Source organism: Tachypleus tridentatus, chromosome 2 (assembly GCF_004210375.1).
Source record: "Tachypleus tridentatus isolate NWPU-2018 chromosome 2, ASM421037v1, whole genome shotgun sequence".
In the NCBI taxonomy this organism is placed as follows: domain Eukaryota; kingdom Metazoa; phylum Arthropoda; class Merostomata; order Xiphosura; family Limulidae; genus Tachypleus; species Tachypleus tridentatus.
In genome coordinates, this window is record NC_134826.1 from 99,695,000 (window position 1) to 99,712,955 (window position 17,956).

The 17,956-nt window shown below is 34.3% G+C and overlaps 1 long non-coding RNA gene across 1 annotated transcript in view; it reads left to right on the top strand.

The window, feature by feature from the left end:
• The first annotated feature begins 12,785 nt into the window (after positions 1-12,785).
• Positions 12,786-17,956, top strand: part of LOC143244679 (uncharacterized) — a 44,321-nt gene continuing 39,150 nt past the window's right edge. Inside the window, exons 1-2 of the long non-coding RNA XR_013025274.1 lie at positions 12,786-13,057; positions 14,978-15,025. This is a non-coding gene — a long non-coding RNA (uncharacterized LOC143244679). The remainder of the gene's footprint in view (positions 13,058-14,977; positions 15,026-17,956) is intronic.

Sequence of the window (17,956 nt, forward strand, 5' to 3'; positions counted from 1 at the left end):
GTTTTGCGGAATATATAGAGTGATACTGCTTTCCCGTCACGTTTAGTTTGCACCACGTGCAGATGATTATGGTAGGATGTGTGAAATGTATTAGTCACAAATCAACTCATATTTCTGCAAGAAAAGACCTTGAAAGTTTCATCACACAACAGGTGTGCATCTTTGACTGTTTTATAACATTCAAATGGGTGTGAGTGGTGGTAGTGTTATGTTTTAATCAAATGTACCTGACCCTCCTGGGTATTTAACATCAGTACCCAAATACCGACACAGTGGAACTTATGTTTTAAATGAGTGATAAATTACAAAGTGAAATCTGTGCGCGATTATTTGAGGTATATTTATAAAAACAGATAATTGTGGACATAGTGAGATCCATGTAAAGGAGTTCACACAATGGTTAAAGATCACCATTTTAATCAAACTCCCTATATTTGCTTTGCACTTCTTTCTATAATGTCATATTATAATAAAAGTTTACATTCATAGGAAGATGTTTCGTTGATTGGTTTAATATTTGTATTTTTAGAATGGATGGTAAATAGTTAGCAACTAAAATATTACTAGAGAAAAAAGGCAGCAGAAGGAAAACCCTACAGTTTGTTTGACTGCTAGACGTTTGTCATAAGTTTTTCAGTAGATATATTTTTTGGAACTATAAATCATACTTAGGGGAGAAAGTTTTTTTTAACGTTTTTCAGTTAAAAAATGGACACTTAGAAAAGACATTTAACTTTGAATAACTTATCAAAGGGAAAATCCAACAAGCAGCACACTATCATTAAAATACCAAAACTTAGCGGTTAATTATCACTCTTATAATACATACGCATCTTACGCTGTAGGAGAAATTCTGTCGTATTGTGTGTACCAAGTTAATCTGTTTTCCAGGTACAAAATCCAAAGCTTTATCACGAGACTAACCCACGCTCGTTTTTGAATAAATAACATAGAAAAATGAGGTTCATTATTCTGGATATAACCTCCACATATAGAGTAATGATGAAAATAATACACATTATGAAACAAAATAGTTTATTATGAATTCATAAAGTGGAACGTTATAAAGAAAACATAGTAGCTTTGAAGTGTAGCCGTGTTAATTAAAAGACTCGGAATTTGACTGTTTGAATATTATGTTTAGACGAAGTTATTTGTTTAAGCCTAAATTGATTAGACAGAACAATTCACACAATTTGACGCTAACAGTTTCCGATAGTTATATTCTTGCAACTGTTGATCTTGAAATATGGACTTAGCAGAAATAAACTTGAAACTTACACAGAAATTATGTATAAAGACACACAAACAACATTCCGTTGTTAAGGGCGATATGGAAACCTTGTTTTAACGAAATCTAACGCTAACCTTCAGAAAACTGAAAAGACTGGGCTGTTTGAAAAAAAGACTTTGTTTGTTTGTTTAGGAATTTCGCACAAAGCTATTCGAGGGCTATCTGTGCTAGCCGTCCCTAATTTAGCAGTGTAAGACTAGAGAGCCAACTCCACCGCCAACTCTTGGGCTACTCTTTTACCAACGAATAGTGGGATTGACCGTCACTTATAACACCCTCACGGCTGAAAGAGCGAGAATGTTTGGCGCGACGCGGGCGCGAACCCGCGACCCTCGGATTGCAAGTCGCACGCCTTAACACGCTTGGCCATGCCAGGCCCCTGTGTTGTTTATGGGTGTGGGAACATTATCAAGGAAAATAATGTATATTTACACGAGTTTCCACCAAAGTTAGACAGAAAACAGTACATTGCCTGGACAAAATTCTTATCAAGAACTCGTGTTAAATAGAGTTTGCTGAAAGTTCCATGTATGCAATTAACAATTTTTGGTATCAGGCTTCGAAAATACGCTACAATTTGATACGGGATATGCCAAAATAAAACACTGGCGCTAAAACTTATCACAAAACAAAATCATCTAATATTTTACAATGCTCTGTGTTCTACGTGATATGTAAGAAGGACTAATGCCATAAAAATAAAAGGTATGACCTGATATTTTGGAATATATATTGCTATAGTACCAATATGTATCCAAAGCTCGAGGGAGATTCACGAAGCAGAACGAGCAGCAATCATACTTACACTAATGACACGTCACACACTTATTCACGAATCAGTAACAGAGATGATAATCTGCAATGACGAAAAACCCATTTGAAGAAAAATGTATTCAGGTTAACCAGAAGATGTCCAAAGAAGGTCGAAACGGTTCTGTACTTTATTTTAATTAGTGTTCTAATATCTATACCAGCTGTCTTGAGATTACAGAGATGCTGATCGTGTCCGATCAGCTTTTCAAAAACGATAAGCATGCAGGTCAGGCTTAAGTTTTAGCTGATGCTTTAATGCAATAGAAAATTATTAACAACCATTTAGATTTTATAAACACAGTAGTAGGTCTGCTAAAACAAAATTTTTAAAGACATTTCACAAACAATTGGTTGTTCTTTTTATTTATTTTCATGTTTATAACATTTTCATGTAATTTTTTGAGGATATCAATATGAAACATAAAATATGATAGATTTACAATATCGAGATATACTACATGGCCAAAAGTATGTGGGCACCCCTTCTAATTAGTGGATTTTGCTATTTCAGCCACACCCATTGCTAACAGGTGCATAAAATCAAGCATACAGCCATTAAATTACCATAGACAAACATTGGCATTACTGAAGAGCTCAGTGACTTTCAAAGTGGCACTGTCATAGGATGCCACCTTTCCAACAATTCAGTTCGTCATATTTCTACCCTAATAGAGCTACCCCGGTCAACTGCAAGTGCTGTTATTCTGAAGTGGAAACGTCTAGGACCAACAGCAGCTCAGCCACGAAGCGATAGGCCAGACAAGCTCACAGAACAGGACTGCCAAGTGCTGAAGCGCGTAAAAATCGTCTGCCCACAGTTGCAACACCGACTGCCGAGTTTCAAACTGCTTCTGGAAGCAACGGTAGCACAAGAACTGTTTGTTGGAAGCTTCACTTGGTTTCCATGGCCGAGCAGCCGCACATAAGCTTAAGATCACCATGTGCAATGCCAAGACTTGGCTGGAGTGGTGTTAAGCATATTGCCATTGGACTTTAGAGCAGTGGAAATGCATTCTCTGGAGTGATGAATTATGTTTCACTATCTGGCAATCTGATTGACAAATCTGGGTTTGGCAGATGCCAGGAGATCGCAACCTGTCTGAATGCATAGTGCCAACTGTAAAGTTTTGTGGAGGAGGAATAATGGTCTGGGGCTGTTTTTCTTGGTTTGGGCTAGACTCTTTAGTTCTACTGAATGGAATATCTTCATGCTACACATACAATGACATTCTTGAAAATTGTGTGCTGTCAACTTTGTAGCAACAGTTTAGGGAAACCCTTTATTTTAAGTATGACAATGCTCCCCTGCAAAAAGCAAGGTTCATAAAGACATAGTTTGCTGAGGTTGATGTGAAAGAAATTAGCTGGTCTGCAAAGAGCCATGATCTTAACCCCATCGAACACCTTTGGGATGAACTGGAACGCCAACTGTGAGCCAGGCCTTCCCACCTGACCTCATTAATACTCTTGTGACTGACTAGAAGTGAATCTCCACAGCCATGTTCCACAATCTAGTGAAAAGCCTTCCCAGAAGAGTGGAGAATTTTATAGCGGCATATTAATGCGCATGGTTTCGGAATGAGATGTTCAACAAGTACATACAGGTTTGATGGTCGGGTGTCCACATACTTTTGGCTATATAGTGTACTATCTAAATTATGTGTAATATTTTAGTCCTAATGTCTACTTAGTCACATGCATACAAATTGGAGCATGTGTAGAATACAGTGTTGAAAGCCTATCAGTTGATATTAGATGTACATCGAGATACAGATCCACCACTTAAAAAAACAAATATTGACTAGAATTTGCCCATAGATTTATTTTCCATCACCCGTGTGAACTCACTGATGATAATAAAAAACACACACATACACACTTATCATTGAAAAGAATTATTACATAATATTTTACAATGCTCTACGTCCTACTTTATATGTTAGAAAAACTATTCCCATAAAAATAAATAGCATTACTTGATATTTTGGGAAATATATAATTGAAGTTCACATTTTGGAATGTCTTTTGTCCTTCATGTAAACTGTATAACTTAAAACTTACAAATTCTCTTGTTATTACTTGAAGTTTTGAAATGTCTTTTGCAATAAAATGAATTATTTGGTATTTATTAAGGTATCTTCCAAATATTCTATGTTTTGGAATGTCTCTATGTACTAATTGATTTTTTGGATTATCTCCTGTTATGGACAAGGTTTTGAAATGTATCTTATAAGCAAAATAAATGGTATTTATGGTACTTGAAGATTTGCTAAGTATTTATGAAAGAATATAGGGATATGACAAAACACGAATTTTATAAAGAGCAAAAAACTGTATAATTCATGTTACTGAAAATATTTGAAATAGTTACTTAATTTATAACTAAAAGCCCTTATGTGCATTTGTCAAACAATAAGTTTAAATGAAAGATAAGGAAATAGAATTTCTGGTTTGTAGAAATAAAACTTTACTTAGTTTAGATTACGACAAGATCAAACTTTTTAATTTGGTTTGGAGTAATACATGACCACAAAATGACCTCCTAACAAACAGCAATCTTGACATCAGACTGTCTCCAGGTCTAGTGAAGAAGGAATTTTAATATTCACGTGAATGTTCTATGGAAAATATATGAATAAAAGTGCAAGTCTTTCATTCATTATATTTAGTTGTTTAAAAATAAGTATCCTTTTGAGGAAAATAAAGGTACATAAAGTAAATTATTTCTTATAATCACGGCTCATTCAAATAATGGATAATATATGTCTTAAAACAGTTGTATCATTGACTTGTGGAAGTAAAACGGCAGAGGTTTCATTTAACACTGTCTTCTTAAAAAGGTACATGCATGAAATTACATATTTTGTCAAGGATATAGTTGTATGGACAAAAGCAAACAGTGAAAGTGCATGTTATTTAAAGAAGCACTCCTTTTGAAGACGATAATTGTAAAAAGTATGCTTAAATATAGTAACTGAATTATAATCAGTATGTTAAATCAAAATCAGCTACATATTTTCTTGTTCATTATCACAAGAAATATTTTGTTTGTTTGTTTGTTTTGGAATTTCGCACAAAGCTACTCGAGGGCTATCTGTGCTAGACGTCCCTAATTTAGCAGTGTAAGACTAGAGGGAAGGCAGCTAGTCATCACCACCCACCGCCAACTCTTGGGCTACTCTTTTACCAACGAAAAGTGGGATTGACCGTCACATTATAACGCCCCCACGGCTGGGAGGGGGAGCATGTTTGGCGCGACGCGGGCGCGAACCTCGGATTACGAGTCGCACGCCTTACGCGCTTGGCCATGCCGGGCCTCTGTGCTAGCCGTCCCTAATTTAGCAGTGTAAGACCAGAGGGAAGGCAGCTAGTCATCACCACCGACCGCCAACTCTTGGGCTACTCTTTTACCAACGAATAGTGGGATTGACCGTCACATTATAATGCCCCCACGGCTGAAGGCGAGCATGTATGGCGCGACAAGGATGCGAACCCGCGACCCTCAGATTACGAGTCGCATGCTTTAACATGCTTGGCCATGCCGGGCCTGTACTCAGTCATACAAAAGCAATTGGCTCTCTTGTTCAACATTTACAAAAATAACAAGTAGCATTATTGTCCTGTGGAAACACAAGTAAATGAAAAATAAGACGAGGCATGTTGAAACATGCATGTTGTCCTACAGATGTATAGAAACATCTTTGTAAAATGTGTGCAATTAAATATAAGTTGAAATGTATATACAATCTTAAATAGTATTTCCCATCTTTGTAAAACACATGTATGTTAAATAAATGTGTCAATAAATACAAAAAGATAAGTTGTTATCCATATGAAGCCCGACAGGACTGTTAGCCTTTTCATTTTGTATCAAATTATTTACTTATAAAGTGAAACCGTACACATGTGGTCATCAAATTAGATTAAATTATTAGTTTTGAGACTTTATTACTAAAATTTTATGTTGATCTACATTGTACCAGTGCGCTCTCTGGTGCCACTTAGTGGAATTAACAACATATTTTCTGGACAACATCTATCTCTTCCCTCTATATCTGCTGGTGACCCCATAGAGGTGGCATCCTTTGAGCCCAGGGGTTCCCTGATAACTACTATAAAAAGTGCATCTTTAAGGACATCCTAGACCACATTTTACTGTAGTTCCCAAGCATACAATCAACCATTACAGTTTATATGATTTTCTAACAAATTTTCAACAAAAAGTCTCTTGAGTGCTGAAAGTGGTTTTAAATTTTCTTTTTTCATCAGATCGACTAACCAGTATCCAAAGCAAGATGAATCCATCTGAAGATGACCTAAAAAGGTCGAAACGTTGTTATCTGCTTATCAATAAAAAGTGTTAATATCCATACCAGCCGTTCTGAGATACATTACTTTGCCTACCTGTGTAGACACTAGAAAGTTTCTTTATAAAGGATTTATAAAACGCCCAACAGTTTTTGTCTGTGAATAAGCCATTCTGTTGCCTCAAGCACTGTGTGGACTAAGTCAAACTGATCTGAACCAATGCTCCATATTAACAGGAAACCTTGGATTTAACCCTAATTACGTATATTACCATATGACTAGTCGTTCTCTTACAAGCTAGTCAAGGCGGTAATTTTCGGATACCATCCACTCAGGCAGGGAGATAAATTGTTGTCGTTTACCTGTTTTTATGCAATGTGCAAATATATAGCAATATACAAACGAACAAAGTTCATACTATTTACTACAGAAGAGAAAAGGTAATTAGAACAAAGACAACTCGTTGGCTTCTGGAATATGTGTCTCTGTGAAAACTGCATGCAATCTAACTGATCAAAGAATTTTTAGAATTTCGATGTTAAGGAAAATAAAAATAAAACATGCACTATTCCTTCATTTTACACTTTTTTCTACCTCTTCTGTTTTAGCTTTGTCCCAAACCCGGCAATTAAATTGAACTTTAAGAAAACTATCTTAAAATTTACAATGCGAGCAAAAAGTATATAATTTTTTCCCTCATTACTACGAGTTATTATTATTGTTTTAGTAACATACATTACTTTGCTAAAATATGAATGAAAAGATAATCTTTGAGAAGAATAAATTCGTACTTCAAATGAAGAAATTAAATTTATATAAGTATACAAAATCAACACAATAAAATACCTTTAATGGGATTAAGCAGTCCATACATACAGACAAAAACATTTTGATAAAAACATACAATAAAAATTCCCTTTACTGATGATATACTATATAAAATAACTTTATAACATAGAATGAAAGTACACACAAGTATACGAGATGTTTTAAACAAATATACACAAATAAACATCTTTAAAAGCGATCTGTATGTACATAATCATAATTATAATAATAAAAAGTACTAAAAATATATGCTTCAAACAATGATTATTTACACGCTTGGCCATGCCGGGCCTACTTAAGTAACGTGGCCCAGCATGGCCAGGTGGTTAAGGCACTCGACTCGTAATCTGAGGGTCGCGGGTTCGGATCCCCGTCACACCGAACATGTTCGCCCTTTCAGCTGTGATGGTGTTCTAATGTGACGGTAAATCCCACTTATTCGTTGGTAAAAGAGTAGCCCAAGAGTTGGCTAGTGATGACTAGCTGCCTACCCTCTAGTCTTACACTGTCAAATTAGGCGCGGCTAGAGCAGATAGCCGAAGTGAAGTATCCAATAAAGCAAGCTTTATGGACTGGAATGCTTGGTCACATTACTTGCTCTAATTAAATGTGTTTTAACATTTGTGAGAGCAGACACTAGTGCTGGTATCTCGGAGTAGTTGACCGCAAATTATAAGTAATATGATTTGACATATAGGATACTGTGGACTTTACTAATAAACGCAGGCTATCTGTCCGTAGATGCTCCACTTCTCCCTACTGTGTTACTGAGAATCTCCATATCTACTGATATAAGTGAGCACTTCCTAAATTCTGGCCTGCTTTATTTATCTCATAGAATGTCATTCTCTGGTTCTCAGCTGTAGATCAAATGTGAGACTGATTGCCAACGTAGAACGGGTATCTCTCCAATTGTTCCCATTCAGTATGTAAACTTCAAAATTGTGAGCATTTACACAGGCTGAATTGTGGAAATTAGACAAGCCACCTCGCAATTTGAAAAACCTGAGGCTTCCTTTTATCGTTCAGCTTGTCCTGCCAATACTCAGATGCTAAATTCATAGTATTTAACCAACAGAAACCTTCTATGATACATTTAGATTTTCATCAGTTTGCAGTAAAGAAAAGGTGTCAGTGTGAGTTGTCACATTCATCCATTTAACATCAACACAGAATCTTGACAGTCCTTCTGACGATCACTACTGGAGACAACTAAACACTCACTGAAGGTTCTATGGCTCTACCATTTGACATCAACTGTATTTCAGTACTTACTACTTCTTTAGGGTAGTTGACATGTTGACTGCCTTATTAGACATGTATCACCTGTATCTATACTGTTGTTTGATCCAATCAGGCATCTGATCTCACAGATGCATTCACATATTCAGTCACAAACTGAATGAATTACTTTATATGTTAAGTTTAAAAAACTGGATGACCATCAAATTCTTTAGTGCAAGAGTCTGTTGTGCTACCCTAAGTTAAAGGTTAAGCCTGATATGGGCTCCATCAGTCTTATAAAGCACATACTGCAGCATCCATCACTTGCTGCTGGTTGTACTCGACCTTCTTAATCCTTGAACAATGCTGTAATATTGTGTACTACTCTTCTCAGAAAAATATGGGTATAGTTGGTTCGCTGTTATCTAATGAACCCTTGGCTAAAATCAATAGTTCTGCCATTTTTGCTGTTAAGCAAAGCAAAAACAGTTAATCTATCAGTGCTCTATCACCATGAATGAAGAAGGCATTTTCCTTCTGCCATCCTGAACGTTATCCATATCGTAGCATCATCAGCATTGACTGCGAAATGTACCCTTGGATAACGTTTGGTATGGCTCTAGCTCAACCTGATTAGATTGGTCCATTTGAGATGTTCCATTTAAAATGTTGCTGGAGGTATTTTATTTCTTACCACCAGTCTGGAATTATTACTTCATAGTTGGTTATAAAGGAAGCTGCTTCTGTTAAGTTTAGAAAATGCTTTACATCAAGATGTTGACTCATGGCTTTGTTGTGAAGTATCTTAATGAACATGTTCATGAAGATGTTTTTATCAAACATTGCCACCATAGTGTAAGCCTTACCATGCGTCCACAAAACATTATTTATGTAACTGACCAAACAAACTGTTATGGTCTCACTATAAGCATTGAACTCAACCTGATGGATTGTCTTGTATTCCATGAGGTCTAATTAGTGATGCAACTTGGATATGAATGTAGTTCAATTCTCCTGTTGTTCTTCTTCCAGGTGATGGCATCCAAGATTGGATAATTTAGGCTTAAAACCAGGCATTAAACTATCTGCTTCTGATTTCATCCATTCCAGTCAGTTACCTACCTGACAACACTTTAAGAACTAGCACAAACTTTTTCACAACTCCTTTAAAATCAGGTGAAAATTTTCGTTTGTTTCACTAAAAAAAAAAAATGTGGTGCTGGCCTAAGCCTATTTGTTGCAGAGTTTTACAAATGCTTGGTTGAGATGCCACCAACGTCACAGATGCAGGGTGATAAATGTACTCAGGGACTTTGACACTCAGATGAGTAGCTAGTAAATAGTGCAATACAAAAGAGATACTCGTTATTCATGATAACTTTTCATATAATTGTGTATAAACCAACTTTTTGTTGTGAGCACTGCAGGATGAACCCTTGACTAAAATCAATCGTTCTACAATCTTTGCTGTTAAGCAAAGCAGAAATAGTTTATCCAACAGTGCCCCATCACCATCAATGAAGGAGAATTTTCCCTTTTTCCATCCTGGATGTCATCCATATGGCAGCATCTTCAGCATTGCTCAGGGAGAATCACCTATTCCTTATTCACAGTCTTTACCTCTTGGTGCTACAGCTTTACCTGGAAGTATTTATAGCTCTAATTGGTGAAGGTATTACTCAGTAGGATTTCCAGTTCTTCTCAGCTGGCTGTGAGGGGTCTTAGCCAGATTTGAGCCTGCAGAACTTTTGCAAATGACTGACTGGTATTGCTGTGGGGATTTCTCCAAATACTTTCAGATTTTCCAGGCATCATTCTGTCCTGACTGGCTTAATGTAGCTCCTGGTTAGCGTGCTTCACTCACAATTTACTGGTTGCAGGTTCAAATTACCGTCACCAAAAGTGCTCGCCCTTTTATCTGTGATGGTTAATCCCATTAATATTTGTTAAAAGAGTAGCCCGAGAACTGGCAGTGGGTGATATTGACTATCTGCCTCCCCTTTAGTCTATCACTGCTAAATGACTAATATAAATAGCTCTCGATTAGCTTTGCACAAAATTCCAAAAATACCTTTATCTCTCTCAGGAGTCCACACTTCCACTCCACTAAAATTGATTATTTATGGGTGCACTAAATATTGTCTGTGGCAGTAGATTTATTTCAGACATATGCAGCACTGGAAAAAGCGCTATGTTAAGGAGAGGGCTTTCCATGGACTAGACACCTCTCTCATAAAATTGTTCCCCTCCAACAACTTACCTTTCCACTTGGTTGAAAGTATTTCTAACTTGAAAATATGCTATTTTTAATTAATTTATTCAATCTCGTTTAGACTCTAGAAAGAAGTATAGTCCAATATGTTTGTTAGCAAACAGAGAAAATTACAAAACATTCTGTGGTAACACCGTAATCATTTTCCTTCCTACCTATTTTGTGGTTTGTCAGTTGAAACTAATTTTCACACGAGTATTAGATAGATTTGCTTTATAAAACTAGGATCAGTCATGAAAATTGTGAAATATGTGCGTTTAACTAAGTAATTAGTTGGAGCGAAGAAAATAAACAAACTGGACAAGTGATATTAATTGAAATGAAATTTTTATTGGTTCAAACAGAAATATCCAATATGCATACTTGTAAGGACATTGAGCTGTCCCCTAAAATGCAGTAACTCCGAAAACAGCTTTTGCTTTTTGAGTATTCTTTCTGTTAACAAATTCACTTTGTTGGCCAAGTAGAACTAATAGAATACAGTGTTCCATACTAACAAGAAACATCAGATTTGCCCATAACGACGCACATTACAAGGTGACTGATCAATCTCTTACAACACAATCATGGCTGCAACATCTATACAAAAACATAGGAAACTAGAGTGCGAAAACACTCTACATTCTTCTGGAGAACGTATTCATGAGAAAACTGCATAAAATTTGACCAAACGAAAACTTAAAAGAATTCTTATACTAGTGAGAGATTGTATAAAGCGTATATCTACATATCATATATATACACACACACACACTTGCAGGCTACAAAAGGAGCAAAGGTACTTCTTAGGATGAACATCTGAACAACTTTCTCAATCACATGCACACATACAGAACAAAAATAATAAAAAGTAAATACTATAATGTAATAAAAAGATGGAAACGCATGGTATATTAAAATGAAGTAGCGTATATCACGCTACATCAAAATTATTTCTACCCAAATAACAATACAAACGGTTAAATTTAACTAATAAACAAGAACATAAACTATAACAACACAATAACAGACAGTTGTACGCCAAAATACATACATATCAAATTAGATACAGTTGTTTCTTTTATGAATCTTAATTCCTTCATTATAAAACATATGATGAGCTTTCAAAAATGATCCAGGCTTGGCCTAATACTTAACGCAATGAGTTACATATCTCAAGATCTATTATTCGAACTGCAATATGGTACTGCAATAAACAGTATGAATATGCTCATCACTTTCAACTTTGAGAGTGTTTTAAGTAAAGTATCTGTTTGTTTGTTCAGAATTAAGCACAAAGCTCAACAAAAGGCTATCTGTGCTCTGCCCACCACGGGTATCTAAACCATGTTTTTAGCGGTGTAAGTCCACAGATACGCCGCTATGTTACTGGGGAGGAAGACTTAAGTATAGTATTCAATCAGGCAAATCAGTTAAAAGTAACAGCATAGATAATGGGTGCTTTTAATTCGTTACCTTCATTCTGCTTAGTAGTTACACATAAGAAACGACTTCATTTTAATCTAAGGGATTTTTCACCTATCAGTTCATGTTTTTTTTTTTTTTAATTCTCTAAAATGACAATTATATTATTATATTTCGCCAGGTGGTTAAGGCACTGGACTAGTAATCTGAGGGTTGCGGGTTCGACTCCTCGTTACACCAAACATGCTCGTCTTTTCAGCTGTGGGTACGTTATTATGTTACACTCAGTCCCACTATTCGTTAGTATCCGAAGTGGTGGGTGGTGATGACTAGTCTTATACTGCTAAATTAGGGACGGCTAGCGCAGATAGCCCTCGGGTAGCTTTGCGCAAAATTCAAAACAAAACAAACTTAAATAAGTTTAACGCAAACATTATTTTTTTTACGAGACATTTATTTATGAACGTGTAAATAAAATATCTGACTAATATATCCAGAATGTAACATTATTAGCGAAATATTTCGGTAAAAAAGTTACATTCTGAAAATAAACCTTGTTTTTCATTTATATATTTTTAAATATTTTCACTTACTTGTGTCTGTTAATATTATACAGTGTTTTTTTTTTGGTTTGTTTGGGAATTTCGCACAAAGCTACTCGAGGGCTATCTGTGCTAGCCGTCCCTAATTTAGCAGTGTAAGACTAGAGGGAAGGCAGCTAGTCATCACCACCCACCCACTCTTGGGTTACTCTTTTACCAACGAATAGTGGGATTGACCGCACATTATACACCGTACTTATGGACGTTGTTGTACCGGCGTTGTATTTTAGTTATATTGTTCAATCTACTTTTACAAGTTTTTAGGATTAGGTGTGTGGTTTAAGTTATAATTATACACAAAGTATAACAGAGGTGAGTTATGTTTAAAGTATATTAAAATAAACATTTGACTTAAGATACTAGTTTATATTTCTTCTTTTCAACCTAATATTTTACTTTCAAAGGTTCATGGGAAATAATTTAAACCCTAGTCAGTTAAGAACTTCAACAGTTCAAGAAGGAAATTTACGTAATGTTGGACTGTGCAAGTGATTACCGTAACTTATTTTCTCTGATTTGTGTTTTTGTACGTACATATAATACATTCATAAATAAAAATCAAATCAAATTGAAACATAGCCAGCACTTATCATTTAAATACTTTTCAAAACATCTTTTAATTTTCTCTATGGCTAAAGTTAAATTAATAAAATCATCATCTACCATGGCTCAAGCAACTCATCCCAAACGACCGTAGGCCAACCATTCTGTTAGAAAACTAAAGCTGTGTTAGCTGAAAGTAACTCTTACTCTGTCAGAATTTAAATTTGTTTCTTGTAGTTTTACCATTCATACTATTAGTATTATGATGGATTAAAACTGTTAAGGAACTTGATAGTGTTGATGTAATCAGATTCTCTTTAAGTTCTAACATTTTCAAAAAAATCTAGATTCATAGATTCACCAAATCCTTACTTGTACTGCCAACTGCTTAAGCAGTAACCTCTTCAAGTAATTTCAAAAGATAAGCAACATACTGCTTACCTCTAATAAAACCACACTGACCATTTAACAAAATGTTATACCTTATTTGATGATTTTTTCAAATCATCTTTTCAAAACCTTTTTCCATCATTGATGTAAGACTAATTGGTCAATAATTATCGCACACTCCCCATTTGAAACAAAACGAAACAAACTTAACTATGTTTAATGCGAACTATATTTTTTTACGAGACATTTATTTATGAACATAAATGAAATATCGACTTATATATCCAGACAGGGAAGGATCCCTTTATATATAATCACAGTGGGCTCTGACTATCAATGGAAGGGCATTTAATTATTACCAGATTCCATATAGGCTGAGTGACAGAATCTAAACACCCATTAAAATATAAAAGTAATAGTAAATGCTTTATAACCATAAAAATGTATTATATCAATGCTATATCCACATTGAGGTGCATGAAGCACATACCTTGTTTTTAGTAATGTACCCCTTCATATCTTACGATATTAAGTATGGATAGGGGCACTTGATGGTAATTGCACAAGAACAGTCACATTAAATGGACAGAATTAGGTCTTTGATAGTAAGTTGATAAGAGAGGCTCCAGATATTTGTGTTGAGAAGGAACTCTTCATATTAAATGGACAAGAAGATTCCCTGATAGAGATAAAAATGTGTTTACATATTTGTTTAATCTTTATATATTGTTATGGGTTTTTCTGATGATATCAGTGTAATTTACTGATTTTTATATTGTAATTATGGTGCCCCGAAGTTGAAGTAAATAATGCCCTCCCCTGAGTAAGTACACTCCTCTTTTTAAAATATTTTATAAAAGACTGCACAACTAACTTTCATTAAAGTGCATGTTAGTCCTTATTTCCTAAGTAAAACATACCCCTTGCATTTGCATGTTACGAAGTGTTAGCACCTAACCTTTTCAGTACAGGCTTGGTATAATATTCATGAGTTTGTCAATACATTTGCACTATAAATTTTGATAGAGCATGTGTAGTTTCACTAAATTTGTTAGACATTTAATAAAGTTTACAAGTATTTTGTGTACAAAAACTCGAGTTTTTAATTAAATATTTTACTTTGTGAAAATAGTCTTTTTCATTACTAGTCTAAGTTCAAAGTGATTTCTTGTTATTACTAAAAAACTATTATTAATTCCAAAAACTTCAAATATTATTTGTGTAATCTCTAGAACCTTCTAAATGCATTTCAAATGTTTGTTTTCAGTAAGACTGTTATTTTCTATACTGTAACTGTAGGGTCTGACACTTGACCAACTTTACAACCATTATAAAAAGTTCGGCAATGTAAGTCACTTTTTTCATGCCAGCATGACTACATATAATATATATAACATGGAAATATGTGTCTAGTGTAGGTAGCTTAAGTCTTGTAATGCTGTATATTTACACACATATATCTGTGTGTGTGTAGCTTAAGTCTCATAATGCTATATATTTACACACACACACACGTGTATATATTATTTTTTATTATACTGATCTTCCAATCCTATCTAACATTACATAACTTGCATGAATGCAGTGCATATGAATTCATGTTATATATCCAGTAATATAAAACTGACCTTTAGTCTTCCCTATCTTGGCTGTTGTTTAGTGAACTAGTATTTTGTAATATACAGTCACATTTCAAGTATACATTAGGTATATGTATATAGGTTATTAGCATTTAGAAGTAAATTATTAAACTTATGTTTCTTAAAATATAGAACAATAAATCAAGAAGTAAAGCAACCAATTATATCATGCTATGACCTTTGAACCCAGTTGCTGCTGCACATAAGCTCAGTACATATGCTATATCTCAGCAAAATTAAAAGATAGGAGATTCTTATTTTATATTCTAGCTTGTCATTATTGGTAATTTGAGTTCCTAATTTGTACGAAACTATAGACGTAGTATTTTGATATCACAAACGTCTAATTGTAAACATTAGACATACCACGTGATTCACTAAAATCTATATTTAGATGTGTTTGTTTAATACTAAATTTCAAGTTAAGATATTAACTCATATATTATATTAAAGTTTGAATTGTAATCTATAAGTTGATTCCAAACTTATCAATATAAATTCATAAAATAGTAGTTCATTAAAATTTTGAATGCAAGTCAACAAATGTGATGACATGGCCTTTGACCCATGACCCATAGCACTACTCTTAGCCATTGCCTTGGAGTAGAATAATTAACACAGTATACAAGTAGGCCTTTTGATAACATTTCTAAGTGTAACATCAGAGTTAACTATAATGTGCTATGTTATCACTTCATCTTATTAAAGTAATTAACGTTATTTTTAAGAATAATAACTATAGTCTCAATATTATATGTATTGATAGTTATTTAATAATACTGTTTATGTAGCCTGTTTCGTAACTTACTAATAAAGCTGAAATTGTGTTACATTCATTATGCCTAACTGTTGAATAAACAGTATAAAATTTTGATAAATTTAACATCAGTATTCTCTAATAAATTCTTTACCTTTAATTATTAATGTCAGTACTACATCTACAATGTACACACCAAATTTCCAGTTACACACTTTTAAGTACTAATTTATATAATTTAGTCTAATTTGAGACTGAGTCAGTGAGTGAAAGTCTTAATAAATTTAAACATTTTTTTAATGTAACTCTTATTCTTACCAGATAAAATGATAAGCATTATAATATTAATTATAGAGTTTGTAGTATGATAATTAGCCTAGATGCCATACTTTTATTTATTTATAAACTATAAAAGTATAAATCACTCTCTAGAGCTATCAGTTGTAGTAGAGCTTATAAGTTCTGATGTGGTTGTACCTCCTTTCAAACAAGGCTATCTTCATCTGCCCTCTAAGCATCATAAAAACAGTTTTGTGATAAGCATGCCAGTCTGTATAACTCATCAAATTCATACCATCAAACAGTTTTGTGATAAGCATGCTAGTCTGTATAACTCATCAAATTTATACCATCAAACAGTTTTGTGATAAGCATGCGAGTCTATATAACTCATCAAATTCATACCATCAAACAGTTTTGTGATAAGCATGCGAATCTATATAACTCATCAAATTCATACCATCAGTTTTGTGATAAGCATGCTAGTCTATATAACTCATCAAATTCATACCATCAAACAGTTTTGTGATAAGCATGCTAGTCTATATAACTCATCAAATTCATACCATCAAACAGTTTTGTGATAAGCATGCTAGTTTATATAACTCATCAAATTCATACCATCAAACAGTTTTGTGATAAGCATGCTAGTTTATATAACTCATCAAATTCATACCATCATACAGTTTTGTGATAAGCATGCTAGTCTAAATAACTCATCAAATTCATACCATTTCTGAACATGTACATATTTTGTGACAACCATCAACATTTTGCCATCTATGTTGATGCAGGTAGTTCTCTCTAATACCCCTGCTAAATTGTCACTTTCTCGACTTGCACAGCATTATTTAGATGTGTTTACCACAAGTGGCTACCATTAATGAATGTGCTTTTTTTTGGCATTTAAATTTCTTTTGAACAGTTTTATTGTACTGTGTTTACATTCATTTGTTTCAACAATTAAAAAAATATGTTTGCATTTATTTCATGATACTAAATTATAAAAGAGTTTTAAGTATGAATTTGCAATGAATACATAGACTGGGGTGATTTAGTTATTGCTAAAACCTTATAAATTGTGCTTGATTTTCTCTATAGAGAAGGTGTGTGCCATAATTTACAGGAAGCTAGATTCTTATGTTTGGCAATTTCTTCTTTTCAAAGTAACAGTGTGTCAGAGGAAGGAAAAATTAATGATTTGTAGTCTTGTTTTCTGGCACCTCCTTATTTTGGTCTGTCATACACTACACAACTGAAGGTGTTTTCATCTTCCACCAGTTGCTGTTGAGTCATTCAGTTTGGTGGAGAACTGTTTTTCTCCTTTTCTTTTTCTTATTGCTTCCACTTCTCCCAGAGAATCTATAATGAATTTTTCAACATGTACTCTTCACACCTAGTTGATATTGCCATGGTAAGTATGGATCATATGCTCTTTGTATGGCTTTGCCCTCATTATCCACTGGGAGATTCAGTGTTTGATGTCATCAGTGTTAAAATGATAGTTATTTCTTGATCTAAGTTGAGTTTCCTGGTTCTTGGCAGAACTGTTTAGACTAATGTTGGCTCTTTCAGTGTTTTGTTAAGGGAGAGAGTACAAAT